This window comes from Hesperophylax consimilis, chromosome 9 (assembly GCF_061612785.1).
Source record: "Hesperophylax consimilis isolate HC1 chromosome 9, BYU_Hcon_1.0, whole genome shotgun sequence".
NCBI classification, from domain to species: Eukaryota; Metazoa; Arthropoda; class Insecta; order Trichoptera; family Limnephilidae; genus Hesperophylax; species Hesperophylax consimilis.
Window position 1 is genome coordinate 31,520,558 of NC_142844.1, and position 22,866 is coordinate 31,543,423.

Sequence of the window (22,866 nt, forward strand, 5' to 3'; positions counted from 1 at the left end):
ACAGTAATCGAAATAAATCCGTGCAAAAGATTCGTAAATTTAAATTTAAATAATAACAATTAAGGTCAAGTATTAGGAACAAAAATAACCATTTTTAAACTTTAAATAAAAAGTGACTTTAGATCCTTATTCCCTATTATCCTGATCCTTATTATTCTTGAATATTAAATTTAATATATTTCTGTTTTAATGTATAGTGGAAATAAATTGTTGTCTGGAAGATAATGACTGCCAATGCCTTTTTTTCTATCTTCCAACAATGATTTTATTTATTTTTTACTTGATCGCTAGTATGTGTGACTAAAATCTAAACATCCCATTAAATTACTCGTTTCGTGTAAATAACAAATTTCAAAATCGACCGAAATAAATTAAATTCAACCACTTCCGAGACTTGTATCGAGTTTATTTTTATTGCAAGATTATTTTCAAATTATTTAAAAACTTTCCACAATAAGCGTTCATGTTTCTCCATAGAAATCAATAAATCATTTAACGACAACTCACAACCACTCTATTATTAGATTAAATGGCACAACATAGTAACCCGAGTCGTACCTAGGTATTATAGGTTTACGGTTTCAGGCAGTCCTTACCATAAATAAACCACTCACGTCCTTAATGATTGTGGGTTTTATTGGGATTATGAATTGCACAGGATTAGACATTGGAACAACGGATTTTGAAATGTTTCTCACAAAAACTAAATTATTCGTAACAAATTTTTCTGACTATTATGTATTTCGTATACTTTATTCAGTATGTAAGTTGATTTTGTTCTTCAGTACTTAATCCGGAAATTCTATTACATACTTAACTTAGAATTTTATTCATGAAGAAGAGTATGCGTTGGCCAGAGTAATCAGTGAGATATATTGTATAGTCGTATTAATTTTGAATGTGGTTTTCGTCAAACAATATTCACCTACTTATTTTATGTATTAACTTTCACCTGATATGACTCAAGAATATTGGGAAGATTGAGAAGAAAAACTTAATTCAATACTGATCGTATAAAATTATTGTTTCCAAAATTAAAAAAAAAACAATAAAATCATTTATTTAAATTACTTTAGTACTATTATAAATCTTATTTCTGGAGAAATACCAGAAAAAATAGCGCTTGTGCCTTTTGTATATTTAAAAAAAGCGATTCATCATACACTCCTGAATGAATTAGATGAATTAATGGATTCAGAAGGAAGATAGGTTACTGAGACAACGAGCGTGGTTGCACTGAACTGGTTCCAGTGAACAAATTGGTGATTTACTGCGTTTAGTATCGCACATAAGCCCGTCGGTCAGACAAGCTGTCACCGGCTGCCACAAACATGTAGCTCTAGAGGCACTTTTTTGTGAAAAAAGTGTCTTCCTGTGCTTTTTGAGATGTGCACAAATCATTCTCGAGCAAAAATCAAATCTTATGGAGATACTTTCCATTCAAATGCACTTAAAATTAACTTATTTTTTCAAAAAATGCAATTATTCATAATCCTTTTCGAATAAATAAAGTTAGACAGCGAACGCCGAAACACCATATTTTCTACTATATCATTACAATAAATACTTAATTTTATATTCACAACTAACTGTTTTTGCTTTGATGTAGGTCATATTTCAAATATATGAAAAGGGTTCATCTGTTACTACATAATAACTATTCTTTATCGTAACAGATCGATGAAGACGAGCGGATTGAATCCTTAACATTGATATTCGTCAGTTCTAGTAGGTGTCTATATAGATCGATAAAAACGATCAGATTGAATCCGTGAAATTTATATTCGCAAGTTCTAGTAGGTGTCTATATATATATCGATAAAAACGATCGGATTGAGTCTTTGATATTGATATTCACCAGTTCTAGTAGGTGTCTACATAGATCGATGAAAACGAGCGGATTGAATCCTTAATATTGATATTCGGCAGTTCCAGTAGGTATCTATATAGAATATAGATCGATAAAGACGAGCGGATTGAATCCTTGACATTGATATTCGCCAGTTCTAGTAGGTGTCTATATAGATCGATGAAAACGAGCGGATTGAATCCTTGATACTGATATTCGCCAGTTCTAAGAGGTGTCTATATCGATTCGAGCGAGTATTCATACTATTCATATTAATCAGCGACCGACTCACTCTAACAGCAGTCTGTTAAAACTTCACAACGAAGCTGTACCGTGTCACGAAAACGTACATGTACAGACTCACATGTTCCATAACTTCTTTCTATTTATTAATTGTTTATCGTATAAAATATTAAATTGCATGTCGAGTGAATATGTTAATATTTCTGTTAAATAAACTGACAGTGTTAAACTGTGCTTAGTTCCCCCACCACAATCCAACAATAATAACATCAACAAACCGGAAAATCACCAAAAGGTCGGTATTGTGTAATGCTTGTAGTGCAAAGCAATATTTGTAAGGTCTAATTGAAGGTTCTATGCAACATTCTTAAACATATGATCAAAAATTCCTTCTACTTAATTTCTACTGCTTTAGTCTTAAATGTAAAAAAAATACATTGATTTAAATGCTTTTAAAAATGTGTTATCTATGTTAATTGTGAGATTCTTACTTAATCAAGATGCGTTTATTATCAATCTGCATCTATTAAAAAAATACCTTAAAATCGTTTGTTCACTTGGCGGCCATTGTTATTTATGCTAAAGTTTTTAGATAAGTTTTTTTTTCTTTTCTTATTTAACCGATTTAATTATCTTAAAATAGGATCTTAGGTTTTAATTTTTGATTAAATTAAAAAAAATACATATAAACTAGCCTAAAAATAAGCTGTTCATAAAAAAAAACTATTATGTTAAAATATGGTGTGAAGAAAAGATAAAATCGTCAGTTTTTTAAATACATCTATCTATCTGAATTATTCTTTTGTTTTCCTGAATGACTGAATGCAATTCTCGGAAGTGGAAATTAACCCACTTCCCGGTATTCGATCGTGCTGAAACTCAGCATATAAACCTGTTATCGAAGACAATGCATTCTTTGAACTTTCGGTCGCCATCACGCATACAAATTGAATGACTACAGCATTTAATATTCGAAATAATTGTCAATTTTTCGAAATAATTGTCAATTTTTCGAAATAATTGTCAATTTTTTTTTCTAAATACATCTATTAATGATAATTATATAGTAAAAAATATATTTTTTTAACGAAAAAAGAACCAAAATTAATTATTTTCTTTTCCGGATACTAAAATACTTACTTCTCATCATTTTCTAACTGATGCAAAGTTTTTAAAATAAAACGTGCGTATTAGGCGAGTCCTATTTTTTTTACATCACGTTCTTAATCGTTTTGCGATCAGTTCTCTATAAATATTTGCGCAACACGCACATTCTCGTATTATCCGTACAACATCACGTTAGATTATGAAAATATAAATACCCAATTTGGGTGTGTTCATATTTCCAAATGTTCTTCAATTATACAGTTAAGGCACAAAACTACTGCTTGCTTGTTTTATAATTTCTTTAATCAAAATATTTGTGACACAAACATTTTATAGAACTTGCAAAATAGAGTTCAGACGTTCAGAACAAATGTGTGTTTTACCTGAGAGCAAAGCAAATGTTAATCGATTTAAAACAATCGAAAAAAATTTCAAGAAGATACCAAAAAAATTACGTGGCAATATTGACTGAAATTGACATTTTTATTTTTATTTTTATTTATTGTCCTTCAAAAGTACTAACCCGTTAAACTGCATTTAAACAGTTTGTCAACAGTACCTATGTTAAATTACAATGGAAATTTATAACAATTATTATACATAATTAATTCATTAATTATAAATAAACATATATTTTTTTTTATATTCAATAATCCAAAATAATACTTAATAAACATGCCACATTGAATTTAAATTAAATAAATTACATATTTTCTTTTGTTTTATTTTTGAAGAACTTATTGAGTATAACCTCAAATTCTAATATTTAATTATTAAAGACAATATTAACGATTCCTAAACGAAAATTAAAGATGGCAGCCAATAAAAATGTGCGCTGAGAAAACGAAGACAATTTTAGTAGTTCTTATTCGATGAATGATACAGTTAAATATGACCGAAAGAGGTAGGGTCCCATTAGCTCAGTTGGTAGAGCGGTGCCCCGGCAAGGCAAAGGTCCCGGGTGCGAGTCCTAAATGTGACCGTATCTTCTTCTGATTTTTCTGTTTCAAATTTTCGTTTAGGAATCGCTAATATTGTCTTCAATAATTAAGTATTTTCTTTTGTTTCTATTTTCAAAATAATGACTGGTTGGCGTAGAATCTAAAATATCTATTGTTTTTATGAAATAAAATAAAAACATATAATTAGATATGCACACACTTATAAGTAAATTCTTCATCAAAAACTTAACTTTTCCCGATAATTAATACTGAATTTATTTGGGCGTACAACTGCATATATTCTAAAACATTTTAACGAATTTACTCGAATAATTGTTGTAAAAAATCTTCCAAATTAAAATAAAGACTATATTTCGCTTTACTAATAAAAAACACTTCTTAACTATTAAACCTATTTTAGTTACACATTGAATAAAGTCCATAAAATTTCTGTTTCGAATTATTACTAGATTAAATTTATTTAACTGGCTGCGAAAGAACAGGCAACACCGCATTTTAGCAGACTGACTCATGAGGTTCCCGTCTTAAAAAGTTTAGGTTGTTTCCTGTGAATTTAAAAAAAAATACACGAAAAATGATTTTTTCTAATAAGATAAATGCCTTATGCATATGTAGATGAATATGAATTAAATAAATCAACGTTTTTATTGCGCAAACGATGAATCCAAAATGTATTTTTTTTTTGTTATTCTCTGGTAATTATTTTGTTCATTATATTTATTTATTTATTTGTTTTAAGGAATATTAACGGTCTTAATATTAATTCAATATACAAACGAGGATGCAAAAGAAACAGACCATTTATAAATGTCCACAGATGGTTGATTTGGTAATATACAACTAAGTATTTAGTTAATGTAGACTTTAATATAAAAAGCAGGACTAAGTAACAAATTTAAGAGACAAACTACGTAACAAGTATAAAATGGAAGTAGAACAAATGTAAAACACCTATATTATGCATTATACAAGAATATATGTGTTAAGTATACAGGACGGATGTGGGAGTGGGAGACAGATTTTGGCGTTGTAGAGGGATGGGGGAGGAAAGGGATGAAGGAATGTTGCCTCGCAACTGAAATTTAAAAAAATAATTAATGAGCAATTTTAAGATAAAATAAGGTAGAATTAATTGAATTATTATGATTTTGTGCTATTCATACATAAAATGTGATACAATTAACATCTGTAACGATAGTAACTAGCAGTGAATATGTCAGCATGTATGTCTATATTTGCAAGGTTTTGTTGTACCAACTGTTCATAAATTCATTTTGATTGGAGTTGGTGTTGGATTTTTCAATATAGAAAAGAGTTTTTTGTCTGCTCTACCGAATAATAATAATAATAATAATAATTGGATAATTTGTAGAGCGCCGTTTTTGTGAAAAATCGCCTCAAGGGCGCTGTACAATTTATTTCCTAGGATCTACATTTGTTATTTAGAAAAGATACCAAAACATACTTACCTGGCAAGTCACTTCCAACAAACACACTTATATTAAAAAGTTTATGCTTATAAAAGATAGAACTGCACGCAGAGGACACTATATCAAAAAACATTGGTCGTCGCATGATCTTAAGTCTGCTATAGTTTTTATTTTAATTTAAATGTATTTTAACTGTCTTAAAAGCCTACAAATTGTTAGTTGTTATCATTTTTATTTATTTATTTTTAATTATTATTTTTATTTATTTTATTTTATTTTTAGTATTTTTTACATTTTGTTAATTTAAATTTAAATTGCCGTCAACTGTGAAAGTGGAGGTTTCTGAAATTATGGATACGACTGTCTGAAAAGGTGCGTTTTAAGTTTAGCGGTGCGTGGACATTTATTTTGTTTACCAACTCCGGGCAATCAACTTTTGAGTTGATAATTTTGTAAAGGAGCATCTGATCAGCAACAAGCCTCCTGTTGAGTAGTTTCGTGATTTTAAAACGTTTCTCGATTTCATCGTAGGAGTTGTATATGTTGAATTATTTAAAATTGAGAAATTTTAGAAATCGCTCTATAATGAGATAAAAAGTGTAGTAACAATTTTCTTGCAGAATCCGTAAATAATTTCGTATTTTCTACAACTTTTCGACGCTTAGAGTTAAAAAATATTATTAATGTAATTAAATATATATATGTGTATATAATTATACTGCAATGCTGTCCAAAACGTTGGCTGGAGAAGGAGGTTGGGCCACACGGCATTATACCCCAAAAACAAATGACTATAATATAAACATTAAAAATAAAATATTCCAATTCATAAAAAAAATCCGAATGGTAATTTTATGTAGTTTCTAGTATATTAGTTATTCTAGAATATTCAAAAAGTAGAAATATATAGCACAAATAGAATATCTTGAAAATATTTAAATTCGATAAAAAATGTCAAGTTTATACTTCAGATAAACAACCTTCTTCGGCTGTATAAACAAGGTATATATATTTCCATGAACTTGTTTTATTGCCGTTAAACGTCAGATTATATTGGTAAGGATTTTAACAGTTGTATAAAATATTCGTCACGTTTGTTAGTATGACTACTGTATTTAAATTTACCAAAAAGGTAATTATTTATTTTTTTCGCTTACATAGCGTAAAATAGATAGATTGTAGAAGTCCCATGGAGAGGTCGTATGTCATTATTCTAGTACTTTATCTTTTTCGTTTTCATTTTCATTACCGATTGCGTACGTACAACATCTCATCGGAACTACTGTAATCAAATAAAGCAGAAAACATTGTTAGGCTGCCTTTATACTTGGAAGTTTTTTCCTGTAAGTTGCTCACGTAAGCGACTTACGACAAATTTACCAATGTAAACGACACCATAAGTCGCTTACCGTAATTTTTACCAAGTTACAGAAGTTTTTCTTACGTAAGTTTTTGACAGATCTAATCGCTCACGCGGGAATTTACGACTCTCTCACAGCTTATCAAAACAGATTGATAAGTTGAGTCGCTTACCGTAAGTTTTGACGTCACTGTCGGGATGGTAAAACAGAAATCTGCAACACTGACAGGTCTTTCTGCCGTTGCTCCTTGGGACTTGTTTATATGTCGCCATGAACAGCTTTATGAAATAATATACTGCAATAATCTATGGAGACTAACATAACATTATTTATCATTAACACAATGTCGTGTTTAAAAAATGCCTGTGTATATGTGTGATAGTGATTCTAGTATTCGACTTCACGAACTGATCTATTCACAACTAATATCTCCAATGAATGAAAACAAAAATGCAATATAAGAATACATAGAAAACACTACCTGACGCCAAAAATCGAATAGTCACCATTAATTTTTCTAACTAACTTACTAACCATCACACCGTTTCCCCGCAGGGGGAGGGTGAGAGGACAGACCGCCAAACAACACGGTTTTGGCACACACTTCTTGCCTCATTCACATTCATACATCGTCTAATACATACTCTTCTATTATTCTGACTCTTGACATGGCCTGACTCAAGTATCTGATTCACTTGGTCGTGCCATGTCTTCCTCGGGCGTCCCCGACTTCTGCTACCATTCACATTTGCATCGTATATTCTTCTTAAACTCATTTCTTCGCTCATTCGCTCTACATGCCCAAACCATCTAAGCGTCCCTTTCTTGATCTTACTCATTACGCTTACATCAGCCTTGTACTCTTTGCTGATCTCCGCATTTCTCACACAATCGTACATGGTGTTACACACATACGCCTCAGGAATCTCATTGATTTTTCAGCTGGTGTAATAGCATTCCGAAAACGAGTATCATTCTTTTTTAATTAACGGTCCAATCATTTCCAATATGTATTAGAAGTCAGTTGCTATAATTTGGATAAAATTAAAGAATTTTCGTTGATCCTCAATTCTTAATTCTGCCGTTTAACGAACGAAAGCCCCATCAGTACTTCTTCTTTGAAGCCAACTCCTAATCCAACACACTCTGCGGGCCCTTACGTTTTTGTTTGACAAAATTGTGCATATTATCGCAGCGGCAATCCGTTGTGTGCGGAAATGGGTATTATATGGGAATCCATGATCTAACCGTAAATAAACAAATCCCTGTTGTCAAATATTACTAAATGACAGCTGTCAAAGTCGGCGGCAACGCGTTGTTGTCAGGAAGCCATCTTACCAAAATAGAATTACTGGTGTAGCGGTCTCTGTGAGAAGTTCGTAAGTTAAACTTCCAAACAATTTCCGTGAGCATTATTTACGATAAGTTGGATGCATATGTAATCGCTCCCGTGAGTAACTTATCAAAAATTTACGAAAGTCGTAAATTTTACTTACAAGTGTAAACCCAGCCATATAGACTAAAGACATGTCGCTCATATTTCTGTTACCTCAACAATCAACAATTACTGCTTATTATATTTTGTTCCACCTGTTTAACAGGTTGTTTAACAATAAATTGTTGATTGAGGTACTAGTACATATTGAATTATTTGGCGGGTTGGAAATAAGCCGACATAGCTCAGTGGTTTCAGAGCACCTGACCGGACATCAGAAGTTAAAAAGACAACATTCGAGGGTTTCGTATAAGCTAACAATATTTGAAAAACTAATACTACCATCACAGAAAGCGGATGATGTTGCTTGTGCCGTGGTGGAGGATTTAGCCAGACGCGATGACTAACCACTATCATGTCAACCACTGACCTGTCATAAAAACTACAACATTGTTTATTTTATTACTAATGTATATCTTTTAGCGTTAAAGTTAATTTGTATCAAATAATTGCGGACCATAATCATTACTTTTATGAAATAAGTATTTTCGCGATACTGTTAATAATGGTCTATTGGATGCATTTGATGTAATATAGCTGATGGGGTTCTAGGAAACTGTTCGTGACTTGACACTCTCGGCATAGTTCCTGGTCATTTATTTAATTTATTTTTTAGTCCAAAGGTTACAAAGACTAGGAAAACAATTTATAGGTTTTATCGATAATATCGGTAACTTGTCATCGTTCCCGAGCATGACCGCAAATTACTGTGTTAAATTACTTTGTTAAATTACTAGGAATTACTTGAGGCATGCATCCGTGCACCGAAAGCCAGAATAAGTATATTACTCCAATTGACATTTGTACACTTCAGTTTATTTCAACATTCCAGGGTACCTAGCACGGTCGATCGATAGCGATTTTATCGATTCTGCCGATAACTTGTCATCGTTCTCACGCACGACTGCAGATCGCTAACGTACAAACAATAGTTCACGTGCAATAAATTGAGAACACTTGTCAATTTGAACTGTTTTTTGTTTGTTGGTGATTTGCAGTCATGCTCGGGAACGATGACAAGTTACCGACATTATCGCTAAAACCTATAAATCGTTTTCCTAGTCTTTGTAACCTTTGGACTGAAAAATGAATTAAATAATTGACCAGGAACTATGCCGAGAGTGTCGAGTCACGTTTTACTAGTTTCCACAGTTTCTTAGAACCCCATCAGCTATATTACATCAAATGCATGCAGTAGACCATTATTAACAGTATCGCTAAAATACTTATCTCATAAAACAGTCATAGATTTGTATAATGTACATTATCGCACATTTATAAGCCTCCTGTAATGAAAAAAAGACGCATCTTTCACATTACTATTCGACATTTTTATTTGGCCGTCTTTTTTTACATTAGCTCCACACAGGAGGCCCTAAGGAAAAAAATCCCTCAGGGCCTATTGTCTATGGGGATGCTGCGTGGAGGGTCTATTTAAGGAAAGGAAGGAAAAAGAAAAGGGTATGAGGGGTGACAGACGTATCAATCTATCTCTCCCATTACGGTGCAAGTCGATGGGTCGAGGAAATCCGGCTGGAGAGGTCAAAAGGTCTTCCTCAACCAGTCTCTCCTGATTTGGTCCACCACGCAGAAGGTTGACGCATTCGCCACCAAGACCTAAACAAATATTTTCAAATTCACTAAACGTAGCAAACCACCTGTGGTGACCTACATTAGTGGTTTTGGTTATCTAATAAATCGTTACGGGGCGGCGGTTCCCAAACCCGCCCCCCAAATTGAACATCTATCTAAGCTAAATGTATTTATTCTAAAAAAATATATGATTTTATACATTTTGGTTCGAAATAAATAAGTAATAAGCCACAAAACGGACAAAATCGACAGTCATTTCAATAATTATTATATGTAGGAAAACGTCATCCGTTTTTACACACTGTCACATTATTTGTTAATCTCTTAAAAAGTCAAAACACACCGCGATACGACATAAAGCGTTTTCAACGGAATTTCTAAAAATATAAACAATCATCAAAATATGAATAAATTACAGTGAAATTTATTCGACATTTCTCAATCAACTGTTTTATTGATTTTGTGCTAGTTATGGAATCAGTTTTGGTGAAGCAGGTGCTTTATTGTTGGGAAGGATTGATTACATTTGGACAAAAGCGTTAAGTACACTCTATCAATGTCTATTTCAGCAACCACTAAGAAAGTCTTCAAGCTGTGTCTTGAGTTTTCCTTCATAAAGGAATATCAGTATCTACTCGTAAACATTAATTCATGGCCACGTCAAAGAAAAGCCCGCATGTTCTGAACCAACCTTAATAACATCAGTTGAAACAAAATGCATAATAAGCATAACTTTACTAGTATTGTACATTTGACTCGGTGAAGCAAGAACACAGCGTCAATAGTAAGATTAAAGATATGTAAGAATTACGTGAGAAAGTGAACCATGAACCAGTGGATAAAGTGCCAAATTGAGGTAGGTCTTTGGCCGGCCTTTGAATTACATAATGGCATGCACGCAACAAGTTCTAAACAACAATCACCAAACCTGTATGAGACGGGTGCAATCGAGAATACTTTTCAAAGAAATCCATTATTTAAAAAATCGATTAAAATTCCATCGGGATTAGTAACAAAATTGGCAAAAAAAATAACGAAAAAGAAATTGTCACAGTTTTAACAAATATTTTTCGTATTTATTCATTTTAATTTAAAAAGCTCTTAATTTAAAAAGCTCGAATGCTTATTATACAGGGTTTTCCAATAAGAGGTGTTATTTTGATATTCAATCGTAAAAGATCAATGATTTCGTTGCTTGTGTGGCACGTGGCGTCGTCTTGTTTAAAGTATACGTTGCCCAGATCAATACCATCCAATTCTGGCCATAAAAAATCATTAATCATCTCTCGATAGCAATCCATTTACCGTAACTGTTGCTCCAGCCTCATTTTCTAAAAAGTAAGATCCAATGACTCCGCCGGACCATAAACCGCACCAAACAGTCACACGTTGAGGATAAAGAGGCTTTTCAACAATAATTCTTGGGTTTTCCGAGCCCCAGATGCGACAATTTTTTCTTGTTGACAAAGCCACCTAGGTGGAAATGGGCCTCATCGCTCAAGATGATTTGCATTTGATTCACTCAAGTGATTTTTAACATCTACCGAAATAGCGGGCTATTCAAAATAACACCTCTTATTGGAAAACTCTGTATTACAAAGCAACACATTTTATAGATATAGGTAGGCTAGGTATCTGTATAGTGTTTTTTGGAAAATACTTGATACAATATTTTAGGAAGTATTATAAAATTCATATTTTTTCTACGTTGTTCACTGGTTCAAGGTTTTTAAAGGTGCATCCACTTAGCACAACTTTTCTGGACGGCACGCCACTGCCTGTGTAATATGTGGGTATATAGCTTTGAGAATTCATTATCTTATCATACTAATTAAAACAGCGTTAATTAATTTAGCCTTTGTAGTGCAAATTATACGACAGGGGTTCTCAAACTATGAGCAACTGTCAACTATGGAACTATGAAGTTATTACTTTGTATAAATTCATGACTGTGATCGGATTTCAGAGGGAAGAAAGAAACCACTTTTGGAAACTCTACGCACTATCTTCAAAATAAAAATTTCACACAAAAAGCGTTATTAATTACTATAATAGAAGCTACCTAACCAATCCGTGTACTCGTCTAGGAAATATTATTTGTCAGTGATGTATCGAGAGATACGAGGCGTATCCAGAAAGTAAATGTACTGAATTTTTGTAGGTTACAAATCTTTTTATTGAAACAAAAAAATTACATGGTTACCGTAGTACATATGTAAGCTATTTTCCGACATAGTCGCCATTCCTCTCAATGCAGGTGGTGAAGCGGGGGATCAACTTTTTGATGCCTTCTTCGAAGTAGTTTCCCGCCAACACCTTCGTCCACTTTTCCACCTCCTCCTTTACCTCCTCGTCGGTTAAAAACCTTTTTCCACCCATGTACAGCTTCAGGGAGGTAAAGAGATAATAATCTGAAGGTGCTAGGTTAAGGAAATGCGCGGGGTGGTTCAGGATATCCCATTTAAACGAAGCAAGCAGTTCCTTCGTGGCGTTGGCCGTGTGTGGTCTGGCATTGTCGTGCAGCAGGCTGACTCCCTTTGTCAGCATGCCTCTCCTCTTGTTATGAATCGCCTCCCGCAACTTTTTTAGGGTCTCACAGTATCTTGCAGAGTTGATGGTCTCCACTTGAGGCAGATATTCAATCAAAATTATGCCTTGACAGTCCCAAAACACGGATGCCACGATTTTCTTGGCTGAAATTGTGGTTTTGAACTTTTTGGTGGAGGGTGAAGAGGTGAGAACCGTTTTTAAACTCGCGATACCACTTGTACACACTCGTACAATTCATAGCTTTATCACCATATGCAGTTTTAACCTCATTATAAACCACAAACGGAGGTTTTTCCTTCCAAACGAGATAACGGATGACGCCGCGTATTTCGCATTTGGCGGGAGATTGGATTGACATTTTTCACGAAACGTGTTGTCGCGTTGACGCTTCTCAACGTACTGACCTTGAACAGGTCTCGTTGCGGAGGGGAAGAGTCAGGCTACACTTACGTGTAGCCTGACTCTTCCCCTTTGAACATATCGAAAATAAAATTCATTCGGTCGTGAGAGCCTCAGTACACTTACTTTATGGATATGCCTCGTAGATTTTGTCGAACTTGAATTTTATTATGTACTCGTATATGTTAATAATATTTTGTTGTTGTTTCTAATAGACTTAAAATCTATACATTTCTAATCTTATGTTAAATTCGTTATCATTATACTTTAATAATTTTGTTAATTGCTTTTAGGGACTTTTCAAAATGTTCCCTTTCTGGGCAAATAAATAATTACATTATCTGTAGACTTCACAGTCGCAGTTATAGGGTTGTTAAAATAATCGACACCGGGTGACGATATCGGATTGAATCATCAGTCGAAATAAAATTCATATATACTTTATTAGGTACTTATATTCTCGACCGGGTCCGGCCTCATCACTGTGATTATTCGTATTTCATCATAATCTGCGTGTCGTTTAGAAGAATCACGAAGTAGCTGCGATGAAATGCAACCACGTGTCTCTGATGAATAAAACGGGTAATAAAATGGTGTTAGTCGTAGTTAAAACCGCACGGTGCATTAATTTGTAGATGAACTTGAACACGAACTGGTCGACATAATATGAAATAATTTAACGACCATTTAAGTGACTGTCACAATCACCTTCACATGAATTAGATTCCACAAAGTGCATTGCGCGTGACGTGGTCTTTTACTAACTAGCAAATGTTGCGTTACTGCATTGCAATATTACAAATATTCTAGTTTGTAGGAATTATATGAAATTTTATTCTTTTTCCGGGCTAATAATTACTGAAATTTATTTATTTTTACTTTATGCTAAAAACATAAGCTAAGTCGTGAATGAAAATTAAGTCGTGAGCAGAAAACGGTTGGCAAAATGAAAGCAGTTCAAATTCCCACCCAAGTAATTCTGCTAGGTTATTTGCAGTAGTATTTACTGTGTAATATAGATTTAAAATACGTTCTATTTTTTTTTAATTTTCATGAATTTTAAAACGCAGCGGTTTTGCCGGATGCAATACAAAATATTACTGTCCGTCGAGAACCGGCCGGAAAAAAACAGTGCGTGTGTCTTCGCGCTTAATGTTTTTAATAGTTGTATGTACATTTTGCACTAACTAAGGCTACTGCATAACATTCATCATCGTGACTATTATAGGTGATTGGTGATGTAATTCCCTAGAGAGTAATTTGAGAGGTTACCCATAGATGGCACATTGCTATCTATAATGCGGGGATTGAGAATATAATAAATACTGCTGCAACCTCAAGGTGCAAAATAATTACTACCTCCTGCTAAATAAGCCATATCTATAAAAAATATCGTCCAAAGTGTTTTTTCACCCCGTAGTTATGTTATTTAAAGTTAGTTAGACAAACCCGGAGGAATAGCTTTTGTAAAAGATTTTGGGGAAGCAAAGCTAAGCTATTACATTCGTCACCGCGACTGAAATGGTATAGGCTTTGGAAGTGATTTTGCGCGAACAAAAGCTACTCTTTTACATTCGTCAATGTGACTGAAATGATAAATGCTTTGTAAATGTGCTGCCGGGATTACGACAGCCGCATCTCGGCAAACCTTATCATTTCATACAAAACTCGTACTGAGTGCACATGCAGCTGCTTTTTTATGAAAACTGAGATGCGACTGCCAGAAACAGCAAAGATGCTGCTCGTGTGTTTCTGGAAGAAAAGTAACAATTTTAATAACACATAGGTTGAAAATAATTATATTATTAAGGCAAATAAATCAATTTTAACCTAGAATAAAGAAGAATGCAACGAATGGCCCTCGTTACTTTTTCCCTTACCACTTTGCCCCTCCCTCTTTTTTCGTAAACAACACGACATGTAACAGAAAGATATGTTATAAATGAGTTCTCGGTGATAGGATCATGTACAAAAACACGAAATATATCATAATTCTTTTGTTTGTTTGTTTAATTTAAATAGAAGGATAATATTTTTATAAATTACTATCGAACAAAAATAATACCACTCCCTCCACAAGCATCCTCAAAGATGACGATGAGATTTTTGGCGGCCGGGAGGAAAGAGCCGATGATTAAGTAACGAGGTTGGCAGAGTGGAAGTGTCGTTCCGTCATACCACGCTTGCCATGCTAGAATCGGTTTTACCCCCCTAGGCGCGCCAAGAGATGTTTCACATCAAAATCAATCGCTTTGTGGATTAAAATTTGACATTATACATAAATGAAAAGATATTTTGTTTTATACCACTTTATCAGTACATATAATTTTTTTCAAAGAAATACAAACAGTCCCGGGTTACGAATAACCTGACAATATTTGCGTACCAGGCACACTACACTATTTCATATTGAAGCCAACAATACCAATGCAGCAAACAATTCAGTTATTACTCGCGCAATCACAACATACACCAATTACGAAAAATTACTACATTTAGACATCATGATTCCTTTCTAACATACAAAACTAACTTAAATTTCTTAGCATGACATATTTCATAAATATTTTCACATCATTTTTCAAAACTCCTATGTATTAACAGTCAATTACAATTCGTGAGCTTATTATAATTCTTGCTTTCAATTCATTTATTATTTATTATTTTTATTATTATCCACACACTTCCTTCCTTTTATAACAATCTCAGGCAAATTACGTGATGATATTTTATGGACATGCGTAATAGGTACTACAACTATGTAATAACTAAAAATATCTAATTGTACTGTGTATGTCTTAACAAATAAATAAATAAATAATAAATAATATTTAAAAATCTCCTACTACCATCAAAAAGTTTGCTTATGTTGTGATGGAGGACTTAGCCAGCCGAGAAATTGAACATACTACGCCTGGGTAGGACCCTAACGCGATGTAATCTCAGCCACTAACCGATCATTTGCATTTTAATTATAATGTTTTGATCTGTTTTATAGTAAAAGATATGTTTTAATCTATTTTGTATGTTTTATTCTTTTTTCCTTCTCGTTTTTTTCAATCTTCTAGGAGTCTGCCCACATAAACGGAACATACCATGACCGTGCTATGAACGTATCAGGCACGAAAAGAAACACGACACGCACTACTATGCCCACTGCAACGGATCGACAGCGCTCTATGTCCGGATGTATGATGTATGCACAGAGCGTATCGCCAACGGCAAAATATTCTAGCCGTGAATTTTTCGATGTTCCTGTCATGGCACGCTGCTGCGGTGTTGGTCAGTGACGGAACGGTCTTGTGGGGTTTTCGAAGGACATCTGGAATATGAGATCGTCTTAATATTAATTCATAGAAAGAATATTTTTGCATGTGTCGATACGGTTACGGTCATGGTATGATACGTTGTAATGGGCAAAGTCCTTAAGTTGTACAAAATGTGTATGCGAATTTATCTAAATTTTTCCCGTCCTAAAAACGGGAACTCCTCCTAGTTGAACAGTCGAAATATTTTTCAAATGTGTTAATTTATATATTAACCGTTGCAAGACAGTACTAATATTTACTATAAACTAATTAAAATACAGACATTTTCAATAAAAGGTTAACAAATAAAGATAGAGAGAGATACAGCATATCAGAGGAGGACAAAGCAAGTGTGGTAGGATGAGGGCAAAGGAGAGGGGGTGGGGATACGGGATACTTTATTAGAAAGGGAACAATGTCAAAAGCAGACTTTTTGTTATTATTTTTTTATTTATTTAATATTTATATAAGTTTTCGGTGAAAAACCAAAAACTAAAGGTTAATATTAATATCCTGAATCCTCATCATATAAATGTTTTATAATAAATTTCATTTACCAGCTATCTTTCGTAAGGAATAAAAATCTTTCACAAATATGAAAAAATAATGCAATGCTTATTTCACTGCAATAATTTATTTATTTTTATCTCATTCATAAAACAATTCATTACCCTTCTGCTAATACGTACTTACATACTTCTTCTTGATACGGAATGTTTTTTTATTGACAAAGAAGTGAATTGAACACGCCATGCCAAAGTGATTATTACAATCGTTAAATAGGGTCACGATATCAATCACAACAATATAATTAGTTGTTTTCTTTGTATTTATACGGAATAAATACCATTATTATTATTGCATCTAGAAGTGTATAGCCTATTAGCACATATCGTTTCAAGGTGTTAATTAGTTCGATTCAAAGATCAGCAATTATTTACTACTTTAAATATCCAAATTTTAACATTTCCGTAAATTGGTACGATTCACTAAATTAATCATTCTTCTGGAACGGAAAATAAAATAACAATAATAATAAGAAAAACATAACTTTGTTTTTAAAAGCATTTTATTGTACCTATACATATATTCTTTTATTACATAAAACCAACCTGTTTTTGTCCACCCTGAACCTTCATCAGCTTTATATACAGTCGACATTGCCGTAGCAGGCCTGGAAAATAAAACTTTCCGTAGGGTTTATTATAATTATTTCTATTGAACGTATTACTTAAATCTGAAATCCCTCGGAAAGTTACTTATTCATCGCCTATAAAAATAAAATCGGGTGCTTATCGCTAATTATATACTTGAAAACCGTTTTATAAAATTTTCAAACCGTTTTACATAAAATTCTTTAATGGTAAGGTTCTGTTTTTATAAATCTTAAATATAAATATCTTACATCCGTAGGAATCCCTCTAGAAACATTTAAGATTCAAGTAATACGTTCATCAGAAAAGACAAAAATGTGAGCGTAGAGCAAACCCTCACTAGCAAACACCGCCACCGAAAAGGCTAACCTATTAGGGAAAATGTTTGCGGAAAACTCGACCCTCGACGACGGAGGTGCTGTTCCGCCGTCGGTTCCTCACTGCGGCTTCTATATGAAAAAGCTGAGGATCCGGCATCGGGATGTACTCCACGTCATACGGGGGCTCGATGTTAACAAAGCTAGTGGACCTGATGGAATACCTGCCCTGGTATTGCAGAGGTGTGCTGCGGAAATAGTTCCAGTTTTGACAAAGCTCTTCAAAATGTCCCTGAAGTGTGGCACTGTGCCCTCTGGTTGGAAAAAAGCGGTAATTCACCCTATTTCCAAGAAAGGTGACCGCTCAAACCCGGCCAACTACCGCCCCATAGCGATCACATCAGTTCTGTCCAAAGTGATGGAACGTGTGATCAACGACAAACTGCTCACATACCTCGAGAAGAACAAAATTATCAACGACCGTCAATACGGATTCCGGCGGAACCGCTCGTGCGGTGATCTTCTCGCGTATGTGACGCATGTTTGGGGGCGGTGCCTGGAACGTCACGGTGAGACCCAAACGGTCGCACTAGACATATCCAAGGCCTTTGACCGGGTCTGGCACCGAGGACTTGTCAACAAATTGCATTCTTACGGACTTCCCGCATCCCTGTGTACGTGGATTGCTGACTTTTTAAGGGATAGGTCGATTCAGGCGGTTGCTGACGGTTTCACCTCTTCCTCGCACTCCATAAATGCTGGCGTCCCACAAGGATCGGTTCTGTCTCCGACTTTGTTTTTGTTGCACATCAATGACCTTTTGACATGTGCACCGATTCATTGTTACGCGGATGACAGTACAGTTCATAATAGCTTTTTGTTTGATAAGCCCCCAAAGGGCACACAAACTCCAACGGCTCGGAGGGCTTTGAAGCAGAGAATGGACGGTTTATCTCGAGAGTATTTCCTCCTGGGGTAAAAATAATCTCGTCGAATTTAATGTTTCAAAGACCCAATCCTGTCTGATTACGTCTAAAAGGGATCCAAATGATAATCTAGTCTCCTTCAACTGAAGCAATCTTCCGAACACGCCTTACATTAATAATTAATATGCTTGGTGTAACTATAAGTGACCAGCTCAGGTACGGGGGCTCCATCGAAGCCAGAGTAAAGTTGGCCTCTCATAAGCTGGGCGTACTGTGCAGGGCCCGCAGATACTTTAATAATACACAACTGCTGACCCTGTACAAATCGCAAGTGCGCCCTACTGTCGAATTTGGCAGCCATCTCAGGTCTGGAGCCCCAAAATACCTGAAAAAAACCCTTGACTCTGTGCAGAAACGGGCGGTCCGTTTGATAGATTCCCCAATCTTAACAAACGGACTGCAATCTTTAGAGCACAGGCGTCAGGTAGGTATGCTGTCCTTGTTCTATCGGTATTACAATGGAAGATGCTCTGAGGAACTAGCGTCATTGATCCCTTCGGCACCGGTGCGTAGTCGGGATACACGCCAAACGCGTGCCCAACATTTGTACACAGTTGACACTTGTCACATGAGAACGGGTCGCTTCTACGATTCGTTCTTAAGTTCAACAGCTCGGCTGTGGAACGAACTGCCGGCCTCTGTGTTTCCTCCCTCCTACAACATGGGACTCTTCAAGACCCATGTTGTAGGACCAAGATGACATAGGCCCTGAGGGAAATTATTTTCTTCAGGGCCTCCTGTGTGGAGTAAATATAAAAATAAAAAATAAAAACCCACGTTATTAGAGTATTATGTCGCCTTAAATAACGTTTTTTACTATGATTTTTTCTATGATCCTTTTTTGAAGTGAAACTTCTTTACGCGCGTCATGCAATTTCGAGGACCGGAGTAAAACCGACTCATGACCGAAACGAAAATGCGGGACCACCGATTAAAGTTCATTTGATCTAGTCAAAGTTTTGAAGTAACATATAAATGCTTCTTAGCTCATCCCGACAACTGGCGTTGGTGGTGTAATGGTCAGCATAGTTGCCTTCCAAGCAGTTGATCCGAGTTCGATTCTCGGCCATCGCACATTATTTTTTTGTTTTTAACGCCTTTTTCATTCAATATCTTATTTTTTAGTAGGTCAGAACATTTTTTAAAAGAAAATAATATTGCAAAATAATAAAAACACTTATCTCACTGTGATAAAACATTACTCCGCTAGAGCGCGCTTTGCGTTATTGTGTTGGATTAAAATTATTATCTAATCCGTATATTATGATAATTGTATTACATTTATTTAATTAATTTATTTATTTTGATAATATGTAATAATTTACAGAAAAAAAAATTAAAACTATCTCCCTCTGATAAAATATCCGTTCGCTAGAGCGCACTACGCGATCTTGTGTGGGATTCTATTTCTGTACATTGTACATTATTTTTAAAAATATATTATATTTTGGGTGTGATGTAGGTAACATTATAAAACATAACAAGCTCTCATATTTTCAGAACCTACATAATATAATCAATTTATGCGGCTTTGCTTACAGTTGGTGCTCAGCGTGGTTGGCTTTCAATCAGTTAAGCGAGGTTCGATTCTCGGCTGTGGCATTTTTGAAGTGAAACCTTGTTGAGGTGGGGGAGCCGCTCACGAACGTTCTCTCTCTTCTCTTCTTTCCTCTCTCTCAGACACCAGCGAACTGCGCCACGCCAAGCATCAGCTGAAACTAGAAGTTTCACTTCTGTCTTGCGTAGGCTTGACACACCCACTTTTTTTTTGCTTATGTTTTGTTTTTTATTCTTTTATATTTATTCAAGATTAATATATTATTTTCCGATGGCTTACGACAGGAAGAGAAGCTTTAACCATACTTTATCAATATATTTTGCTAATATTTGACAAACCTTTTAATCGAAACACTTTTTTTCGTAATTCAGGAAAAATGATTTTTTCACCCGGCGGTTTATAAAATCACATATAGTCAGTAACATGCTGTATTTAAACAACTACAGAACCCGACAAATCTTTTCTTGTGTTGGGCATTTACTATTAAATAATTGTGGCATCAAGAAAGCGATGCGCGGGAGTGGTTTTGAGTTGCATGCGTTTCGCAGACGGTTTGTTTTAACGAAGTTCACTAGAAAGTGTTGCAAAAGCAACACATAATAGTGAAGAGTGAAATACTAAAAATAAAACAACTCAATATTTATAGAATTTCATTTGTGATAAAGTGTGAGGAAGGGTTTAGTTTTTCCTGCGGGGAAGATTTAACCGGACATAATAATAAAATAAAAATAAAAATAGATGAGTATCTATGAGACGATGAATGAATATGAATGAAGCAAGAAGTGTTTGCCAAGACCGAGTTGTTTGGTTCTCCGTCCTCTCTGCCTACTCCTGCAAGGAAACGGCTTGATGGTTAGTTGGTTAGTTAGTTAGTTAATATATGACCACAGTTTAAATACTCAAAAATATGTACCATAAACACGTCTTAAATTAGTGAAAATAATAATTCTTACGTATTTATTAATAGATATCATAGAAACAGTAAGTTGCTTACCTAACTTATCTCTTATATTGTAAGTTTAAAAAGTAGTTTCAATGTTATGCAAAAAAGTAATTTCTCCAATGTTATGAATATATTTGTGTTACATTACCTACGTGATATGAAATAAACCTAACATTTTTTCTGTCCTGAAACAGGAAACCTTCCCAGTTGGACAGTCAAAGCTTTATTATTTTGTAATTGAATTTTTTAGTATCTAATTAATACATATGCATAGTATAATGCAAACTGATTACCTACATAAAAAAATTATAATCATGCAGACGATAGATTTAATAACACAAGTAATAATTTATACTTTTTATGAATGAAATTAATTATACCTATCATTTAAAGTAAAAAGTGAGTATTATACAACATTTATTTTAATTACACGGGCACCCTACGTGTTAACTGTCTCTATATACCCAAGTTTAACTATATAGATTATGTACGTCTATACCTATATATTATGTCTTCTATAGAAATTATTTAGTACCTGTTTATAAATAATAAAATAGGATATAGCCTAGGAACTAAAAAAAAATTGTAGAGTACCTTCTGGTGATTTTTCATAAAAACTGCACTATACAAATTATTATTATTATAATGAACCATTCGATAACTGTATTTTAATGTTAATGTTGATTAAATTACCATGTCATTGATCTTAACCTTTATAATAATTGTATTATTAATAATTACTTTGTCCTTTTTTTCTTGCTTTTTATACCACAACAAATTGCCAAAGTAGCCTCTAAAATCATTCAAATTAACTTCTTTATTGGCCAATATTTTATAATTTGAAACACGAATAAATAAAACAGCTCACATCCGTACTAGATGTTTGTCATACCTTTAGATTTAACAATAAAATATTCAGTTTGGTTTAGTATTTTGCCTCAAATAAAAAAATTATATTGTACAAAAGATGTTGCGCAGCCGTTCCTCTTAACACACACACACCTATACGGTTAACTCTTTCACACACCTTCACAAAAGAAAAGTCCGTATATGTGTTTAGTGCTTATAATGACGAATAGACAGATATAAGATCAAATATTAAATTACGGAATAAAAAATTGTCTTATTTGAAAAACTTCCGTTGTTAAAATGCACTTCACCCTATAAAACCTTGTATTTGAAGTAATTTCATCCACTCGGTAGTAGATGTCACGCAATACCTTACCGGGGATTTTCCAACATACAATGAGTATTATTCTACGTTAGCAAGACCGACTTTTTTAATTAACATCAATTATTATGTCAAAGTGAAGTTATTATAGTAATCCTCTTGAATAATTTATTGAATTTCCAGTTGTTGGAAATTAAAAATTAAATATTTATAAAATGACTTACAATGTAACTTGTACGACGGGACGTAATGTCACTGTAAGTACCTACATATGGCCAATCCCCACATATTTTGGGTTAGGTTAGGTTAGGTTAAGAGAGATATGCACGTAGAAAACTTGCTGATATAAAATATTGTTAATTTATTAAAAATCTGGTCAAATTATTGGTTTTCCTGTTAAAAACGGGACTGCGGGTTTTAAATAAATGGATTGACAGATT

General features: G+C 34.0%; 1 protein-coding gene across 1 annotated transcript in view; it reads left to right on the top strand.

The window, feature by feature from the left end:
- The first annotated feature begins 2,260 nt into the window (after positions 1-2,260).
- LOC149421240 (ATP-binding cassette sub-family G member 1-like) overlaps positions 2,261-22,866 on the top strand; it is a 62,102-nt gene continuing 41,496 nt past the window's right edge. Inside the window, exon 1 of the mRNA XM_089635430.1 lies at positions 2,261-2,387. The gene's annotated coding sequence lies outside the window, so the exon portion shown is untranslated. The remainder of the gene's footprint in view (positions 2,388-22,866) is intronic.